The following is a 21,331-nucleotide window of genomic DNA, read 5'->3' on the forward strand; positions in this document are numbered from 1 at the left end:
TTTATCCTGAACCAGTGTCCATTGATCTTCTGAGGGATTGTCGGAAACATAATCCAACATATCTGAAAGACATTTATTCAGGAAGACTAGTCTGTATCTGAAATAATAAGTCTAGACTAGCCCTTTTATCTTACAAGAAAATAAAAATGACAGAAACACAATTCATAATATCCATAATCTGCCAAAAATTCCTGTCAACTTCTTTATATCTCAAAACTTTCCATTTTCACAGCATTTATATTTTCTCAGATATATTGTATGCTAGATTACGATAATTCAACATGTACAGCTTGATGTCTGTGGAGATTCTCAGTCATCCAGGTCATCGTTGTCCCAGAGGTACTTTTTCCAAAGGCAACTGGACTTTGTTTTTCCTTGAAGACGTTTTGCTTCTCATCCAAGAAACTTCTTTGGTCAGAACTGAAGAAGCTTCTTGGATGAGAAGCGAAACATCTTCAAGGAAAAACAAAGTCCAGTTGCCTTTGGGAAAAGTACCTCTGGGACAATATGTACAGCTTGTTTTTACAAGTGAAATATTTCTACATTAACTTAACAAAAGTGCCATTATATGTGCAGTGTATGCAACATACACTTGACAGGTAGTCTTTGATTTATGACTGGTCGATTAGTGCCCATTCAAAGTTACAACAGACCTTCTTTGGGACTATTTACGACCCAGAGTCTAAGTTCCAATGGTCAGATCCCCTCCAAGGTCACGTGATCGCTCGCGTTATTTCGGTGTATCTACCGGTAAACGTCGTAGGGCACTAGTGTACTGACATAAAAGTGTTAGTCAACCAACTTTTGACCGAGAATAAAGACCAAAAGACGTTTTGGTGTGGGTATCTCTTGGTACCTAAACGAATTATTGGTACCATAAGTAAATTACTAATGGTGATTTTACCGGTGTTTTAGTCTAACTAGTACTTTTACAAACTTTACAATGTATAACCGTAATGGGCAGACGCTATTACAGTCATATGTAAATGACTGCCTGTATCGAAAACAGGCCCAAACTCTCAAAGTATGCAGATTTATATAGATGTACTTCTTATTTCTTTTCTTTCTCTTTCTATCCCCATGCCACCCAACAGAAAAAGCAGAAAAAGCAACAGCTGAACTCAAAACTGCAGCTAAACATATAGTATACATACATAACCTATAGTACATACATACATAGTATATGTAATAGCAAAAATATTCAGCCACGAGAATCATGTACCTGAATGGAGCTTAATGTGCCCAGAACCTCACCTCATATATCTACTGAGCACCATAAAAGCTAATTAAATTTGTCACATTAAAAGATCTGCCTCAAAGTGTCAAATATTCTATTTTTATCACTCACTTTGTCAAGGTAGCTGCAAACTTTAATCACTTACTTGGAATTATCTGGCTGGGCTGTTAGTATCTGGGAGGGTAATGTAGCATGTGGGGAGATTATGCTAGGCTGCTCACAGTTGAGCAGATAAAGACTGAAGTTGTATTAAAGTGAGCTGTATCTTGAGGGGGGGAAGGCAGATAGAATGAGTAGCTTTATGGCAAACTGCCAACTACCTGCTGTTGTTCTCAGCAGGAAGTATCAGAGTGGCGGCCTTGCTCCAGCTCTGCACCTTAGTTAATTTCAGTCTGTCTCCTTGTATGAAGTCACAGCTGATTGACTGTATTCAGGGATGCCTGGAAAAAAATGGATGCTGAAGAAAGACATCTGTGCATATATCAAATCACTTGAGATATGATTCAATCCAAGTCCACAGAAGAGCATGTAAATATGCAAATATAAGATCTGTTCTGTTTCCAACCACATTTAACTTCCCTGCTGCTGACGAGACGGAAATCACAAGCCTGTTTTCTCCAAGGGTTTGTGAAACAATATGTAAATATCCAAGGCCCCTGAAGTTTAACCCCTATGATTTGGATATCCTTTGCAGATGAGAAAAAAGCAGAAAAATCTTTGAGAGAAAAGAAGGAAAAACACGGTAAGACTGGGGTGGGTTTTTTGGCCTTCTAAAAGACTGGGTGAAAAGTAATTGTTCTCTGAATTTGCTAATATCTTTCCTTCCTTATTTTAATGTTATCAAAGTGGATCGTATGGTTTCAGTTTAAATATTGTATTTGATTTTTCTCTATTTTTCTTTTATCTATACAGGAAAAACAGTTGAAAAGACACCCTTGAAATTAAAACATGACAAAGGTAGTATGTATGTATGTATGTACTGTATGTATGTATGTGTTAAGTTTCTATCCTGCCATTCATTCAAGAGTTCAAGACAATGTACACAAACCTCTTTCTGTGAGGTAAATTGGGGTCCAGAATCACCCAGTGAGCTCCAGTGGCTGAGATAGGTTAGAATCTTTGTCTTCCTCTTCTTATTACAGCAATGCACAATTGTCCTTACAAACCATAAATCTAGAGTTATTTTTAAGAGGACAACAAGCTTCTCGATTTTTGTTTAAAATTGGACTATTGTGGTATTTAGCTTTTCTAGAAATCAGTTGGGTTCTCTGTAAATACTGTGTTCTTGGGGATGGGGAATGGAATTGGTCCTGAAAAGTCTAGGAGAAAGATGGGGAAAGATAGAAACATGGTCACTCATCCTTCATCATGAATAAGAATCTTTGATCTCATGATTTTGTGACGCAAGGAAGTTTTCCTTCTATCCTTGTTAAAGTCTCATGGACTTTGATTAAGGGCTAAATACTGTGAAACATGTAAAGTTCTTTCAAGAGAGTAGCTGTATATAATGTGTGTGTTTGTGTATCTTTATATCTATTTCTATGTCTATATCTGTAACTCTTAAATTTAGAATCCACATTAATTAGATATTTTTGTTCTGTTAACAGTTTCTTCAGAAAAAGAAGCCAATTTTTATTACAATATGACTAAAGGTAATTGTTCCTCCTCCTCCTCCTCCTCCTCCTCCTCCTCCTCTTATTCTTTAAATCCAGTGGCTATTAAGATTTATTATTAATTGTTCACTATTGAAAGCCTTAATGAAATGAAATGAAAAACCACATTTTTACTCGATGATTGATCATATGTGGTTATTTCCCAAGCCATAACTTTCTATTGTTTGATATATTATGGTCAGGGTGGCATTTGCCCAACTTGAGAAAGTGTCCCAGTTGCACTTTGTAAGGACGTGGGACCTTATCATCGTGACCCAAGCCCTCATTAACACTTGTTGAGATTTTCTGCAGGTATTCTACAAGACCATTCAGAAGCTGTAGGCAATCCAAAATGTGACTGATGTAGAATCTGGCACTCATACATGAGACACAGTGCACATTGCACACATTGCTAAGGGCCCTGTGTTGGCTTCCTTAGGTTTTCAGATATAATTTAAAATTTATGGCTTGGCAGCAAGTTAGTTTCAGGGCTGTTTTTACCCATGAGAATCAGCCTGACCGATTCAATATTTGTGCGGAAAGCTGATCTTTCCTATACCACTTTTGGATGGTATAGGAGGCTAAATCATGCTGCATTTCCGTAGCAGCACCAGCTTTTTAGAATGGCCTCCTTCTGGAACATAGGCTAGTTCTGAAAACAGATCTCTTCTGGAGGATCTTGGAAGTGGTTTCCATAAGCCTGAAAAGAATATTCAAAAATGGACAAATAAGGAAGCCTTATGGTATCACCCAGGAGGGATTCTCTACAACTGTGCAAAAAAAGAGGCTTTCATCCCATTATCAAAAACATTCATAGTCATAGCTGTTTTGTGTTTCAGTATGATGTGACTTCAAAAATGCTGCTGGGTTAACTTAATTAAAGAGCAAAGAAAGCAATTGAAAGAAAGCAAATTAGCAAAGAAAGCAAAGAATTAATTGATTAGCAAAGAAAGCAAAGAATTAGCAAAAACACACACCTTGTTTTACAGATTCTCTCTCTCCTTCTTTCTGAATTTTTCTTTCTTTCTTTTCAGAAAAAATTTCAAAAGCTGCAAAACGAGGAAGTAAGTTAAAGGCTTTGCAAACATCTTTGATTTTCAAGGGACTTTAATTCCTTCTCAGGACATGTAACTCAGTATCCACAGTATTCTTTCGCCTCATCTTGTCAGATTAAGAAAGAATGAATAATTTGCCTTTGAAAACTAGTTAATGAGAGAAAGCTCATTTTAGATATTTTATAAGATTAAACTAATCTTGAAAGCAGTTACATTATGAAGGAGAAAAGATAAATTAGTGCAAAGAATTTGAACAAGAGATCCATTTTTATGCATTTTGTGTTGCTACCTGCACAAGTACAAGAGGAGATAGTTCCAAAAAAATGATTTCTCTATACGTCATTTACAATATATCAGTCTTTTCCCAACAACTGTGTAATTATTAGAGTAATGTCTTGAATTCTGCTGTTCTGTTTGGTTGTAATAAAAATGTAATTCCACAAAAACACACTTATTCACGCCTTCCCCTTCTAGTAATTGTGTCATAGATTATGGCCTTGGCACAAATCTTCACATCTCCACCTCCTACATTTTGTTTTTGAAGTTTAGGATGGGAAGGATTTACATTATTATGGTTGTAATACAATGATTCTTTAATACCAAGAATAAGACTCAAGTCAGTAAAATAAATTTGTAATTCAGTAATTCACATTCAGTGCAGGTTAGAATTTCAACTTCCACTGATTTTTTGCAAATGTAAATTGTACTCATGAGAGGCCAAAAGCCCACATGAACCTATTTTTAAAATTCTAAGCTATAATTCTACTAAATGGAAGACTAAATACTTTACTTGCTTTACATTCTTGTAATAATTATTAGCCTGGACTTTATCATCTTCTTTCAAGAAAGATGGCTTCCTTAGAACTGCATTGGCATCAATAAAACAATGTTTTGCAACTCTTAAAAATGGATATGCATAAACACAAGAAAAGTTCAGATTAGCTGAACAGAATCTGTCTACTGGTCACGCTAATGACTGACTATGTTGATGCATTATTTTTAAGGGATTTAAAACTCTTATTTTTATCAGTGAATGTGAATCAAATGGCATGTTCCCATCTTAATAGGAAGAGAAAGATGTGTTGCATATGTTCACCGTCTTGAGTTATTTGTAAAAATAATAAAGACAGGATATTACTTAATTCGGATGGACAAACCACATAAGTAGGTTCAGTGGCTGACGGTACTTCTTCCCCATACAAATGTCCCCTGCATGAACAATACTGCTGAGAGGAGGGTTGTTTTGTTGTGTTTTGCTTCTGATGTGAATTATTATCTTGATCTTGTAAGTTGATTGCACCAGTGAGAGGAAAAAGGTCTTCACTGAGAAAGTTTCTTTTTAGGGAATATCTCCTATCTGAACCAGAGTATTAATGAGCCATAAAAGAAATAAAAGGCAAAGAATTCTATTGCTTCTAAGCCAGGGGTATCAAACTCGTAACGTCACATGATATGTTGCGATGTATTGCGACTGTTTTGCCATTGCCGGCAATGCAATGGGCGCGGTTTTGCTATGATGCATCTGGCCCACGGGCTGGCAGTTTGATACCCCTGTTCTAAGCTTTGTTTATATCCAATTAATGGTTTTGGGGAAGTCCTTTAAGGTCTGATTCACATATGCAAGCTGCTGTGTTGACCATTTGATGTGATGCACCACTTGTGTATTCACTGAATATGATGTTCATGTGAATGCATAAAATGAGGGACCCTTTCTCCTGCACGAAATACCTACCATTGTTGTCAGCCTTTCCCTAACATGCTCAACTGGATCTAATTAAACAGGAATTGAGGATCCCAGAATTTCTGATAAGGTAGTTCAATTGTAGAAAAACTAAGGGCCCATTATGAAACAGTGAGGGCATCTTGCATTTATCAAATGCAAGCTCTGTTTATAAAGTTTAATGTTCACATTTTTTTGCATCTGTTTCTTCCACCCATTCTAAAACCAATTATCTTGGGTGGGAAATATAATTTCCATCTGTTTCATGTTTTGGTAGCCAAATCTGGTATTTGGCTGTGTGAGAACCCTCAGGGTTGTTTGCTATCATCCAGAGAACACAAATGGCTTTCTATAACCACATTCTGATTAACCTCAGAGTGAGAGGGCTGCTCTGTAGCATTAATGTTTCACCCATGAACTAAAGCTAAGCAAAATACCCTCCAGCATAATATCCTAGGATGTTTGGGCTTCAATTACATCCCATTGGTTTCTATTAGAGATGTCAGTATAAGAGGATATCTGTGATATATTGTGGACTTTATGTTGCATTGTCTTGATTACAAGTAAGATTACTGGTTATAAACACCTAGAGGGAGGAATTAGCAACTGAATAAAGAAAAACTGGATTTTATCCAATACAGAAATCTAGGGACCAAGCATTAATGAACATACTGACAGTGCTAAATCAGATTTAGTTAACATAGGAACTGTTGGACTTGTTCAATTATTTTTAGTAAATGATCATAATTAATACTTTTACTCCATTTTGTTGTCTATTAATGATAATTTGATTATACTAATTAACACTTATATATGCTAATTAACTTATAGTGGTTAAAAAAAACCTTGTGCATCCCAGACAAGACTATGAACTATACTGTTGGCTATGTACACCTCTAGCGGGGCCATCTATTGATAGGCAGGTCATAAATGTTGAATTAGATTAAAGACAATGTATTGGAAAAAGAATTTTGCCAGAAAAGAATATTCAATCTTTTGGAAAAAGAAGTTGTCCCCAAAAAATTTATGTCACAGAGTATTGATGGTGACCATGATAAGGCTGGAGTAGAGCTAAAAGTATATCCAGCTGTTATGTCTCCAGAGTCAAAAGGGAAATTTAGTACTGCAAAAATATGTATACTATTTGTACCTGGAATGTCAAAACAAAACATACTTGATGCTGTCAGAATAGAAATGTCAAGAAGCAATTACTGGCAGACAATCCTGGCAAAATGATGTCCATTGGGTCATGAAGAATTGGAAAAGACTGAATGATTGAATAACCGTACTGATCAGCAGCCATGTGCTTTCTCTTATTCCAGTAATTGTTGTAGACCAAAATAATGTGTACAAGGTATGTTTTACTGGTGACATTGATAGCACTGGCAAACATTCCTGGAGAAATTCCTGCCAACCAATGCAATGCAACAGAAAATGAGTAAGAAGTCTCATTTTTAATTATATGAGATAATGGTATAAATAGTAACTTGGTTAAGACACACATGCAGATTTATACCACTATATCATATGGAGTACTGCTTATGGAGAAATTCATTGTCACAATATTATTTCTTTTAATGACAAATCTATTATGGACATACAGTATATTTTTCAAACTTCATGCAAACTTCGGTGTGGTGTTGTGGCTCCGTCTTGTGAGCCCCTCTTATGGGAGGAAGAAGGCTCCGAACATGAAGGAGAGGAGATGGCCAGGCCTCCCTCTCCAGGACCCTCCTCTTTGGCAATGCCTCAGGTGTCTCCCAACGGAGAAGAGATTGACCAGGAGCCAGGTGTTTCTGAGATGGGCCAGGAGCCAGGTGTGTCGGATAATGAGGAAGAGAAGTTGTGGCTGGATCCACACCAGCGTAGGAGCGACAAGCGTGCGCAGCAGAAAAAGAGACATGCCAGAGATTAAGCTGAGTCACTGGACCACACCCCACAGGCTATAAAAGGGTGGTGGTGGCCATTTGGACCTCTGTGACGGACAAAAGCTGAATCTCTGGCGAAGTAGTTTGCTGTGGCTTTAAACTGTGTGTATTGTTTTTGTTTCTGTGTGCTTGGAGTAAAAGGTCTTGGCAGGCAGCTACGGAGCTGCTGCCAAGTTTCTTATCGGTGAAGTGGTGTCTGGAGAAGTCCTTAACCCTCGGCTGGCTGTTTGGGTGTGTGGGTCGGAACGGGGACAGAACAGGTGGGATTGTAGTGAGTATCTTCTTTGTGTTTTTTTTAAGGAAATCCTAGCATGGATTTGAATGGATCAAAGGGATTTGAGCATTATTAGGGCACTAAACATGTAGCATATTTTACTTCTGTCTGTTATTTTGGACACTTGTACCCTTGGCCTATCCATCTCAGGACAGGCTTCCTTTTCTCTCTCTGGCTGCCTATGACACTAATGAAGCTCTTCCTCCTTCTCTTCTTCACTGAAGGCTGCCAATCCCTTTAGACTTCATACTTCAAGAAACCACTTCTTTCTTTTAAGTGATCTCCTCCATACTGCAAACCATGTAAAGATTGAAGGAATAAAAAAAATGTCATAAAGCAGAGGTCCCCAACCTTTTGGGTACCAGGGACCGGTTCCGTGGAGAGAGGTTTTTCCGGGGACTGGAAGGGGCGTGGTTTCATGTACTGCCTGCATCCTGCAGATGGGGCTTTGCTTGTTTGCACGGACCGTTTTCTGGCATGCCATGGCCCGATGCCGGTCCATGAACTGGGGGGCTGGAGACCCCTGTCATGAAGAACATGTCCCTTTGGCCTAGCTAGATAACTTCATCATAGATTGGACATAGGATGTAAATTGAGGGTGGTGTTCTTTTTATTTTTTTGCTTTCCTCCCCTGTTTTTCTAGAGCAAACACTTTGAGGAAACAATTTAAGAAAAAAGTAGTTTCTAGAGGGCTAGCTATTTAGTCTCTTGCAATCCAAATGAACATTAAGATTGATGTACAAATGACACTATAAGTTGCCAAAGGCTTATAACAAGCATAACATCAGATATTTGTTACTCTTTACACTGCCACATAGTGCCTGGTTATTTCTGATTTTTTTTTTTTTTTTAAAAAACCAAACTAAAATGATCCAGTTCTCAGTGGACCAGTTAATTAAAGTGAACTGTGATGTTGTTTTGTGACACAGTGTGTTAATGAACTCTCCATCTGCTTTGCCTTTGGTGCCAAAGTACTTTGCTTTAATGAAAGATGTCTGCTGAGTGACCTGCTCCTGACCCACAAGCATAACTCATTGCATATTTGGCTCAAGATGGAATTGCACCAAGATATCTCTAATTAGCCAAATTTTATATTCAGGTCAAGTTTCGGGGCTTTGAATTTAACAGTCTTTCGTAGGCAGCTGCAAGCTATTTGACACATCAAATATGATGACGAGCATCAAAAATGTGCACCAGGAAAAGAGTCCCTTTTAGAGGGAAAGCATTTAATTGCTTTAATAAAGACTCAGAGCTGCATTAATAAGATTTGCATTTGAGCAACTCTTACCACACTCTTTCTGAGTTTCATTTTGTCTTGTATGGAAAACTGAACAAAAATATACCTGCTTATTACTCCCCATAACTGAAGCTCTGTTGTACGGGGTCATCATGTCTGCAGATATACGCAGACATGCACATACATTTGAGTATGTCTCCCCGTGCAAATTATATAAGAAATAATGAAGACCTGGCTTTGCCAGTTGGCCTGAGGACCCAGTGGGGGAGTACCATATTGGAGATGACTACTGAACTAATTAGTTGACCCCACCTCCCCCCTGTGCTTCCTGCGTCTCCTCCCTCCCATCTTTTAATTCACATTGTTGTACTTTCATAATTTATTTTTATTGTTTCATTGCTTTACTATTGTTATGTTTACATTTTTTTATCTCCCCTCCCCCCATTTTTAGTATTGTAAGCTGCCCAGAGTAACCCCAGGGCGAGATGGGCAGCAAATAAATTTAACAAATAAGTAAAATAAATAAATCAGGGAAATCAGGGTAGAGGGAATTTCCATAGAGCAGTGGTTCTCAACCTTTTTAATGCCGCGACCCCAACCGGTCGTAAGTCGAGGACTAAAGCGGTCATAAGTCGAGGACTAAACTGGTCGTAAGTCGAGGACTAAACCGGTCGTAAGTCGAGGACTACCCAACCGGTCATAAGTCGAGGACTTTCCCTGCCCGGGAGCGCCGCGCATGCGTGGTTCCGCCCCCTGTGCCGGCCGAGGCGTAGCTGGCAAGCGGCAGAGACGAAGCAGGCCGACCACCAGCTGGCCCAGCCCAAGGGAGGTAAGGCACCCACCGGAAAAGGGGAAAAAAATGGACAAAAAAAATGGTGGACAAAAAAAATGGCAGACAGCCTTGCTTGGCAACCCCCATGAAATGGTCGATCGACCCCAAATGGGGTCCTGACCCACAGGTTGAGAACCACTGCCATAGAGGCTGACAGGGTAGATCATTGCCACATGCAGGGAAGACATGGAACTAGGCAGCCATCACTGAACATTCTACTTTGTATCATTGCAACTCATACTATATTGAGCAAACGCTAACAATTTCTCCCAGTCTGACAAAACATTGTTATTGTTATTTGCTGTTGCTGTTGTTGTTTTATGAGGCATGAGCACAGTGATAGCTGGTGACACAACCGCATTAGATGGCTTGACTGAATTTTTTTTTCTTTTTTGCCATTCCATATTTGTAAAAGTCAAAATAAAAATCCTACATCTCTCTCTCTCTCTCTCTCTCTCTCTCTCTCTCTCTCTCTCTCTCTCTCTCTCTCTCTCTCTCTCTCTCTCTCTCTCTCTCTCTCTCTCTCTCTCTCTCTCTCTCTCTCTCTCTCTCTCTCTCTCTCGCTGTATGTCTCTCTCTGTCTCTCTTTGTCTCTCTGTTTCTCTCTGTCTCTCTCTCTTTCACTTTTGGTGTTGTGAATAAAAACTAGTATTTCTAATTATGCCATCAAATTTCATTAATGGGATCTTGGGATCCTTTAATTTCTGCAACGTATGCTCAGATTCTTTAGAAGTTGCAACCGGGATATCAGGGTCCACATGGAGCCCACAGGCCATAGATTGGCCAGCACTGTTTGAGAGAGAAAACACATTTAAAGCGCCAAAGCTCCATCCAATTATTTCAGACAGCTTGTATAGGAAAGTCATATGATAATGAATACAAATGGGCCTAAACTCTACCTTGGGTCCATATATATTGCATTTCCATTGTGTATTTGATTAAAACACTTCTAATTTTCTATTTACTAATATCTGGAAGCCTATTTGTAATTCTTCTCCTCACACAAGGGTATATTCTGAAATAACTGCAATGAAGAAAGAGAAATGTCACTGACATTTCTGCTCACAGTATTTTGTGTCAGCCAATAACATGGAATAATGTTTGCCATTCAATCTCAGATTTGGTTGGAAAGGTAAAAAAAAGTCTTTTTCCATTTGTCAAAAAACAAATGCAGGATAAAACATTGCTTGCCATTTATTTAACTATTAAAACTTTTGATGCCAAGCCTAGCCAGGGAACAAAGTGATTTTGGACAGTGATAAGCTATATCAGTCTCTGGATGTGTTTGACTTCAATTCCTGGAATTTTTAGCTATCAAGGAGTTGGCTTGATGGCCACATATTTTGACAACAGGCTAGGGAAAGTTGATTTATGCTTTGCTAGATTAGTTTAACTTTACAGCTATACTGTATACTCCGATTATTCTTTTTATTTACCTCTTTTCAGCTGCTGTTCGCTACTATCAATGTGTCTTTGTAAATGGACTTAATGGTGACACACCTCGATATTCTGCAACTCCAGAAAAACCTTCTGATCCCAAATTGAAGGCACGGAAACAATAATGTCCAGCAACCTGTGACATTGCAACAGTTTTGCACTTTGCAACCCACTTCAGGGGGTCATCTGGAAGTCCACGTGGCACCTGTGACAATGGAAGTATGATCTGACTGATCACATGCACCTGTAAAAGTTGTTTCTTTGTTGTTAGAGCACCAGAGACAATTTGATGGCATTATGTGATGAAGGGTATCCATACTACTTCCCTGAATGAAAGCATGGTGCTGAAAAAGTACTTGACAGTAAGTTCTGTGTGCAGGTATAGGCGTAGGTATATATGTATGTACGCTCACATGTTCTGTCAAGGTCTGTTTCTAGTTTCTGTTTTATACCTAGCTAGTATGGAAAACATTTTCCATGGTATCAGTTTTGGAAAATGTTGAAACGGAATTAGTCATTTGCAGTATAGTTTGTGGTCCACAATAGTGCTAAATGAAATCACGAGTCAGTCCATGCTAAACCTTTAAGTAATCAAACTCTAATAATTAAACATATGTTCTACATATGATTTGTTCTTGTAAAAGCAAGCAATAAAATGTTTGCTATTTGCATATTAGAGAGATATTTGAATTGAGAATATCAACTATCAATTCCTCTTTACTTCCTATTTGAAATAATGGACTGGTATCTCAACATCAAAAGGAAAAATATAATGCTCCCAATGAAAATGTCTAAAGGTGTTATTCTTGCTGCCTATTAAAATAGGTTTTGCTTTGTAAATAATACTGTATCTTTGTAAGTAGTTGTTCCTAATTTCTATTAAATGTATTTTGTGTATATAATTTTATACTTGTTTGCAATGTCAAACTGAACAAATTATATATTGTTTTTACACAAATTTTGTAAAGACAACTCTTTACACAAAAATTACATCTGAAGTCTTTAACCTGAATCAATTTCATAAGTTTCTAAAGAGAAACTATTGTTGAAATGCTGATATTTATTTTGAAGAGATGGTACAGGATTTAGGTAACTGTGCCTAAAGAGGTTGAAGCAATTCATGACAATGTTTGATTTTCCCTCTCTGTCTTTCTCTTTTCATGTTTTATCTTTTCATATCTTGGTCATATTAAAATAGGACTGGAATTTAATGCCACCTAGACAATTTCCATTACTGTATTTTCAACTGATCTAATATAGTTCTCCCATTGTGAAAGTAATTTATTGGGAGAAAAGCAAATACAGATAAATGGGATACTTGATTACTACCAGCTGTGGAAATGGTAAGGTTCATTCTGTATTAGACTGAAGGCTAAATAACAGACAAGTGATTTAGGATCATTTTGATTAAAATAAAAGATTGTACTACTCAAAGAATGTACTTTGGAAGTACAGGCTTATCCTGCTGCTTCCTCTGATATAACTTGTCAATGGATAAGCAAAATGAAGAGGTGCGTCAACAGAGCAGAGAATTAAAGACTAGTCTATAGTCTTTATGAAATATGTTTTTGATATGTCACAAGGTATATGCACTGATTCAAAGATGATTGACCTTGTTAATATTGTATCATGATTGATGAAAGCACCCAAACTTTTTATAAATGATGATACCTCATAAGTGACATGAAAACGTTTAACTGTGCTTGATTGTATGGTAGAGTTGTAGAGTTGGCATAGCATTAATGTCACCAACTCAACCATATCAAGAATTATGATCCACAATGAGTGCAGAAGTGTAGAAGTTTCAGAATGTAACTTTGAGATCTGCCTCTTTTAGATGGTTCATATCTACCTCTGATCTTCCCAAAACAGACACCTTAAGGTTCTGTTCACTTTTCATTTATTTTCCTATTTGTAGCGTAGTTTTAGTGGCTTTCCAAAGACCTGCTGATTTAAATAGGTGATTTTAGTCAAATCATGCACGGTTTCTTTAGAGTTTTATTGAAATATTGCTAATTGTAGGTAAACCTTATTTAGATTATTAAAAGCTGTTTAACTGAGATTTATTGAAGCATATCCCAATTCCCTATAACTGGTTCAAGTGCAATGGCATATTTGAGAAGACATTTCCCTTTGGATATTCAGCTGACTCAGAAAAATTCAAAATATAAAATCTCACATAATAGTCAATGATTCCAGAAACATTAATCATTTGCTTAAAACACAAGTTTCATATTGCATCCATCCATACACCAGATTAATCAAAAATTCTGCCATTATTTGAATTACATGTTTTTATCCATGTTTTAACTGTTGATTTGCAAAACAAAATGGCCAAAGGGTATCATGGTAGGTACAGCTCAGTTTGATTATTTGACAGGGCAATGATTCATGATATTGTTATTTAACTTGGTATTTTAATTAATACCAAGAATCAAACAGTAATTACTGTGGTCTTTCTATGTTGCATAGGTTCATTGTATACTTTGCCACAAATTCACTTAAAATCCTAAGCTAAAATTCTTTTCATGTTCTAGTCCCTGATAATGAAAAGATTTCTCATGACTGAGAAAGTTTGTTTACTTGGCATCCAAATAAAAATTTGATGTTAATAGATGAAGTCTTCATCACAAAAGCAGAGCCACCATTGTGCTGTTGTGCATGTATTTCTTCTATCAGCAGATAGGGATGAGAAATACAACATTTCATGATATAGCAGACAAAATAACCCTATAGCAACACAGTATAAAGAACAGATAGTAGGGACACTTCCTATATCTTATTGATAAGGACAATGGAAAAGAGAGAAGGACTTATATTTTTTGTCTCTGTTTTTGTTGATTCTGTTTTTCACTCCCTTAATTTATTTGCCTTTCTTATTGGGAATGGAAATTATACCAGCTCCTGGGCTAGCATATTTCTTTTCCATTTTGTGGATATATTCAGAGAACTGGGAGTTTGAACTGATAGTACTAGATGTGGCCATGACATCTCTTTTTTTTATATCATGAATAGAGTAAGGGGGGGAAGCACACTGGCTAAATGATTCTTGTATTCCTTAGTTAATTGTCCTTAGATAACAAGGACAATATCTCTAAGAGCAGTTTGTCAAAATAATATACCGAGTTATAAGCACTGAAAATAAGGCTATCTCAAAGCAAAGAAAGAAGTAATGCTTTGTATAAAATTGTTTTTTTAAAAGACATCCAGATAGATTCATGTGTATGCAAAGTCAGTAGAGGTGAATTATGAAAGTAAGATCAAAAAGGCCTGATTAGAAATATCACAGGCAGGGTCTTGTTTTAAACAAGAAGGGAATGAAATATTTTAATGGTGCAAAAGGAAAAGGTAAACACAAGAATGGCAAAATAAAGAGATATGCCACCATTGTGAATGAATTAGCAGAAGGAATGCTGAGGAAATTTTTAAAAAGGTGTTTCAGAGCAATGAGTGCAACACAGATGGGAAGAAGAAACATAGTAAACAAAGAAAAATGTTTAACCTTCCATTTTGAGAGGTAAAGCCAAGAAAACAGAAAAGCTAACACAAATTGTTTTCTACAAACTGGAGAAAGTACTTTAGAGACGTCTTAGCTGTAAAATAGTCAGTGGTGTTTTACAATGACCAAAAATAGATTTATATTTAAGAACACAGTACAGCATTGGTTGTATTTAGAGAATAAGATGATGGGTTTCTTCCAATGAGGAAAAGTTACCTGCACATAAATAGAGCACCGGTCAGACTTAACACTTTTCCCAGTTTTCTTACAATTGTGAGATACATACTGTATTTGGCCAATAAGACTGAGAGACCTGCACATTTTCTACACATTTCTGATCAATGTTCTCCCCTATTCTCAGTCCGCAGTCATGAGTTTCAAACTCTCATTCCTTAACCACACCAAGGAAGGTTAAGGGTATGACTCAGTTGTCCATAGAAGAACCCATCTCTCTCATTCCCTCTAATCTTTGGTAGTGTCTCGATATAGGCCCATCTATAAATGTCAAGAAAGCAGAGAATAATCTTTGTTATAATCTATAGCAGAGTAAACAATATTTTGCTCACGGACTCTTCCTTTGCACCTTCTCGATTCTAGGCTGCAGATGGCTTTTTTTTTTAAATAGGACCTTTAATTTAAAAAAGGATAATGAAGAAACTATTGACATGTTACAAGCACCAAGTATCAATATATGGATCCAATAGATAGTCTTAGAAAATAAAAAATGCTAGGTAGCTTCAGCCTAACACCCTATTTGGAAATACACTCACCTTTCCAGAAAAAAATAAAGAGAATGAAGGGGGAGGGGGAGAGGGGAGGGGGAGAGGCAAACTAGAGATGATCACAAATGAGATGCATTTTATGACTAGCTGTACTGACTATGACAAGCATTTGTTTAATAGAGAAGTCTGTATAGCAGCCATTTGTAACAATGTTCAGCATGCCAAAATGATAGCCTACTTCTGTGCCACTCCATGAGTGTAGGTAGTCTGGATTTATAGCTTTATACAAAAATATGCATCACACCATACTGACAACTTTATAAAATGAAAAGGAGAAGAGCAAAAAGTTGTGTAGACTGTGGATGTCATAACTGGTTGTGAATGTCTCCACAATTGATAGAACTGCACAAAAGGGGTTTTATGATTTCCTGAAGGAAGAGCACTGATATGAAAAAGATATTGTTTAGAATGTAATTTAGGCTTCAGTCCTATAGACTTTTAACCTATAGGGTTATTGAAATTAAGAAATAGTTGGAACTTTATCCAGTGATGTCTTGCCCTAACTTATCAGGAAATGGTTATACAATAGGAAGTTATTTAGATTATCAAGACATATTCTTTTATTTCACAATTATGTTTAATGACTGCTATATGTTAAAATGTTGGCACTTATTCAAGCAACAAAAAAGAATGCCAAGGACAAGAATATTTTACTTTTTATTTATATCTTTATGTCTTCATTTGCATTTTGACTTTGTACATACTTTATCAGCACTACAAATGTTTTCCTTTCAAAAATTATTTCATTTTCCATCTCCAAGTGACATCCTATATAGAAAATGTTTTATTATGAAGACACTGCATTTACTACAGATTGTAATTATTTATGTGATACTTCTAAACATGGAAAGAATAATTGTTGAATAGCTGGATTGATATGCAAATTTGAAGCCCTATAGCAAAATATTTCCAAAGAGAATTTGAAAGAAATATGTTATTTGTTTTCTGTCAAATTACTTACTGTTGCAAACCTCACTGATAGTCTGTAAGTGAGAAAATATCAAGTCTTTTCAATAAAAGGGAAATGTTTTCAACCTCATGTTTCTCAATTTTTAAATTAAATATTATTGCTTCACTGCATTTTTAAATGTTTTTAGTTTCAGAATTTAAATGATCTTTTATAATCTATTGTTTCAAATTCCTAAATTGAATATTCACAGCTAAAACATTTGGTGTTGCTTTTTTTTTTTTGCACTATTTTTATATACACATCCATGTGAAATCACAGCTGCCAGTTCTTTAGCTTGTGTTAGCTTTCATACTCATCAAGTGCTTCCAGTGGTGGGATTCAGCCGGTTTGCACCACTTCAGCAGAACCGGTAGCTAATTTTTTATTGCCCAGGCCCAGAATGGACTTCCGGAAGCGGCATCCACACAGAGAACCGGTTGTTCACATATTTGAATCCCACCACTGAGTGCTTCCCAAGAGCTTAGGATGTCATACTGTATCAGTGTAGCATATGTGAGCATCCCAGCAATATGACCTTTGTAATTGATAGATGGAAATTTTTGTCAATGCACAGATTTTCTAAGTGCCATCCAAAATTTTTGGTATGACATCCAGTGAGCAAATAACTATTGGGACCACTACAATTGGTTTATGCCATTATCTTTCAACTTTGATTTTCAGATCTTGATATTTTGGGATCTTCTCTGATTCTTTGTCTTCTATTATCCCATGGTATTATCATATCAGTTATCCACACTTTCTTTTCAACCACAAATAAATTTGGTGTGTTATGAACCAAATTCTTACCATATTTGTCAATGACTGGATTTCAACTTCAGATCATTTATATAAAGCAATGTGAGAATTTATTAGTATTTTTTTTTACTATTTAAGAGCCAAGATTTGTTTCCTTCAATATTACTGAAAATTGGATAATAACAATGACAAATAATAAGAGTGATAATGAGTCACCCTGGAAGATGCCTCTTCTAATGTTAACAAACTCATATTTTTCATTTCCAACCACCAATTCTTATTTTTCTATAAACATTCTGATGTTTTTTCTGAGCCCAGTTGTTTTCAAACATTTGATGATCCAATTATGTGAAAATGAATCAAACATCTTTTTATAATCAATCCAGACCATATGTAAATCATTTTATTGGCTTTTGTAATCTTCCAATCCTATTTTATCAATCAAAAGTTGTTCTTTTCTACCTCTGCTTTTTCTTTTAATTCCTTTCTATTCTGCTGGAAGACTGTTATTTTCTTCTAAACAATCTTGGATAGTGTCTGCTAAATAATCTTGGATTGTTGATCCATTTCCAATATATATTTTGCCCAAGCTATTTTTTTTCTACTCTACTCACTATTCCCTCATTATTTTTGGTCCTGTAACAACTGACGTGAAAATTGAGGTTTTATACATGTAAACAGAACTCTCTCCCTTTTACTACTTACCAATATTGATCTTTTCTCTAGATTATAAAATAACTTTCCAAGTTTGTTTTGCTCATTTATAGGCTATTTTGGTGGTTAAAAGTATGGCTGATATCAGTGGTATTAATTATAAATGGGGTACAGGGAAAAAGAACCCCAGTAATAATTTAAACATAATTTGCTATGTGAACAATGCAGGTTCCTTAAAATGTATTCTTGGGAAAGAAATGTTAATAAGATTTCTTAATGGAAATGAACACATGAACATGCATTAAAAAATAAGATGTAGTTAATTTTGTTCCCTAAAAAGATAACCAGCAAAAACATAATTTCCCCCATTGGTGCCTATATGGTTTTAATGAGTTCCATCTCTCAAGTAGCTATTAATGATTTTGTTGTGTTCTCCAAGTAAAGTACACTTTGTTGCGGTCGGGATTAAACCAGATACCCAGAACAATACATGGAACTTCAAGAGAGCTTATGGAGCCATCCCATCATGAGCAAGTGAGTGAAATGTGCTCTATCACAGGATGAAATATTGACAGAGTCGCAGAGCTAACAAGGAGACTGACCTCTCTTATGCAGATCTTGACCCTTTCTTTAAGGGGAATAAATATATCTTGTATCAGTTTCCTTCTGGGTTTGAATAGTAACGCTACCAGTTTTAAGAATTTGGAAGATAAAGCACACAGCTTTCCATGTCTGCTTTTTGTGATGTTATTCACCTATCAGAGATATTGAGAAGCTAATTCAGTCAAGCTTCATCAAATAAAACAACCAATTTCACTTCCCTGTTGTTGTGGATTCTTTTGGAAATAATTTTCCCATTCCCAGCATAGTAGTTTGTTGTAAAAGTGTAGGAGATTTCCCCCCCGCCCCCATGCACACTAACATTTAGTGCAAATCTATTTTAAACGTAAACCTTTTAGTAGGATAAAACATGAGTTTAAAATAAGTGTGAACCAGCATGTTTGTACCTCTTTAATTTGCTAATATCAGACTTATCTGGAGTTTTTAAAAAGGCATCTTGAACTCAGCGGCAATTTCTATCTTTCACAGTCAGATGAAGTGTCATTTGGTCTGGATCCAATGGTATCCTTCTGATAGGTGAAACTTTGATTAGATCTTCCATCTCCCTTCTAGCACCATAAAATCTGCACCGGTTTGTAATTTGTGATTTTTCTATTTGGCATATCTCCAGATTTTAACAACAACAACAACAACAACAACAACAGAGTTGGAAGGGACTTGGAAGTCTTCTAGTCCAACCCCCTGCTCAGGCAGGAAACACTATACCATTTCAGACAAATGGTTGTCCAGTCTATTCTTAAAAACTTCCAGTGTTGGAACATTCACAACTTCTGGAGACAGGTTGTTTCACTGATTAATTGTTCTAATTGTCAGGAAATTTCTCTTTAGTTCTAGGTTCTCTCCTTGATTAGTTTCCATCCATTGCTTCTTGTCCTGCCTTCAGGTGCTTTGGAGAATAGCCTGACTCCCTCTTCTTTATGGCAACCACTGAGATATTGAAACACTGCTATCATGTCCCCCCTCGTCCTTCTCTTCATTAAACCAGACATACCCAATTCCAGCAAGCGTTCTTTATATGTTTTAGCCTCCAGTCCCCTAATCATCTTTGTTGCTCTTCTCTGTACTCTTTCTAGAGTCGCAACATCTTTTTTACATTGTGGTGATCAAAACTGGATGCAGTATTTCAAGTGTGGTCTTACCAAGGCATTATAGAGTGGTATTAACACTGTTTCATAGACATGATCACTTATAATGATCACTTATAATCTAAACTAAGTGTTCTATCCAATCCTTTTGGGGCCCACTAAGCACTTTTTCTCTTATTTAAAATCCATTATTTATCCTCTACACTTACTAGAGTGAACTCCACTTTAGCTATTTTAGCTGCCTCCTTTTCCTTTAACCTCCTTTTCTAACCTAATGTCTAGGTTTTTCCTTCTCAAGGAAATGTTTTTCCTTCTTAACTCTGCCTCTAATGTTATCATGGCAGCAGATGTGTATACCAGTCTATCTGCAGCCCCTCCTTCTCCTAGGAGAGTTTTCTTCTGAGAATCTTAATTAAGCCTTACCCTTTAGTTCCTTATCAGCAAAGCAGATGACAACTGTTTTCTTGATTTCTGCAAGAAGATATGGATATGTGGAGAATCGTATTTATTGAACATTTTCATATAATAATAACAAACCAAACAGAAGAAGAAAAAGAAAGCCAAAGTTAAGAAACATGTAGAAGACTTCTGACCTTCTTTTCAACAGATAATTACGTTGTTATTGTTCCTCTTCCACCTTGAGTATTTTACAAGTCCCTTCACTACTGCATTAATCTTCATCTTTCTTAGTCTTCAAATCCATAAATCATCAATTCATTGCTTTCTTTCAGCAAAAAGTCCATATAAAGCAAATGTGTCCAACCCGCTGCCCACAAGCCGCATGTAGTCCTGGACAGTTAATAATGTGGCCCCATAAGATTGTAAACCTTTAGCATTATTATGTGATTTATATGCATCAACTATATTATATATTTTATATGCAGCCCAAGACAATCTCTCTTCAATCAATGCAGCCTAGACAAGACAAAATGTTGGCCATCCATGACATAAGGCTTCCAGTCTTTCTAAAAAGTTTTTTGTTATTTGAACAGGTCAGTTTTGTTATTTCTGGAAATTCTGACATTTTCATAATCCATTCCTCCACTGTGAAAATTTCATTCTTCTTCCATTGTTGTGCTCAGGTATGTGAAAAACCAACGACAAACGATGAAAGTGGTTCATCACAACCACTGCTTAGGAAGATGAACTCCATTAACTCTGGCCCTTATCTCTATCCTACCTACCTAATCCAGGAAAAGGAGAGGAAGCTTGGTCTGGGCTATGCTGTTCTGTCCCCCGTCCGACTCACACCCCCCAACCAGTCAGCCGAGGGCTAAAAGACTGCTCAGCACTGCCAAATACAGATAAACACTTGGCAGCAACTCCGTGGCTGCCTGCCAAGACCTTTACTGATAATACAAATCAAGTCCAGGAGAATTCCGGAGTGCTGCAACAGAAGATTCAGTATTGTCCATCACAAGAGTTTCAAACGGCACACCCCTTGCCTATATAGCCTGTGGGGTGTGGCCCAGTGACTCAGCTGAAATCTCTGGCACGACGTTTTAGCTGCTGCGCACGTCTGTCCCTCCGACGCTGGCGTGGATCCAGCCAAGACGTATCCTCCTCTGAGTCCGACACACCTGGCTCCTGGCCAATCCCAGAAGCACCTGGCT

General features: G+C 36.8%; 1 long non-coding RNA gene across 1 annotated transcript; it reads left to right on the top strand.

The window, feature by feature from the left end:
* The first annotated feature begins 1,961 nt into the window (after window positions 1-1,961).
* Window positions 1,962-16,690, top strand: LOC107290520. The gene is made up of 5 exons (XR_001548954.1): window positions 1,962-1,979; window positions 2,150-2,194; window positions 2,845-2,889; window positions 3,924-3,953; window positions 11,382-16,690. It is a non-coding gene; the product is annotated as an uncharacterized LOC107290520 (long non-coding RNA).
* Window positions 16,691-21,331: the final 4,641 nt, after the last annotated feature.

The sequence above is a fragment of the Protobothrops mucrosquamatus genome, unplaced genomic scaffold, assembly GCF_001527695.2.
Source record: "Protobothrops mucrosquamatus isolate PMUCROS unplaced genomic scaffold, P.Mucros_1.0 scaffold916, whole genome shotgun sequence".
NCBI lineage: Eukaryota > Metazoa > Chordata > Lepidosauria > Squamata > Viperidae > Protobothrops > Protobothrops mucrosquamatus.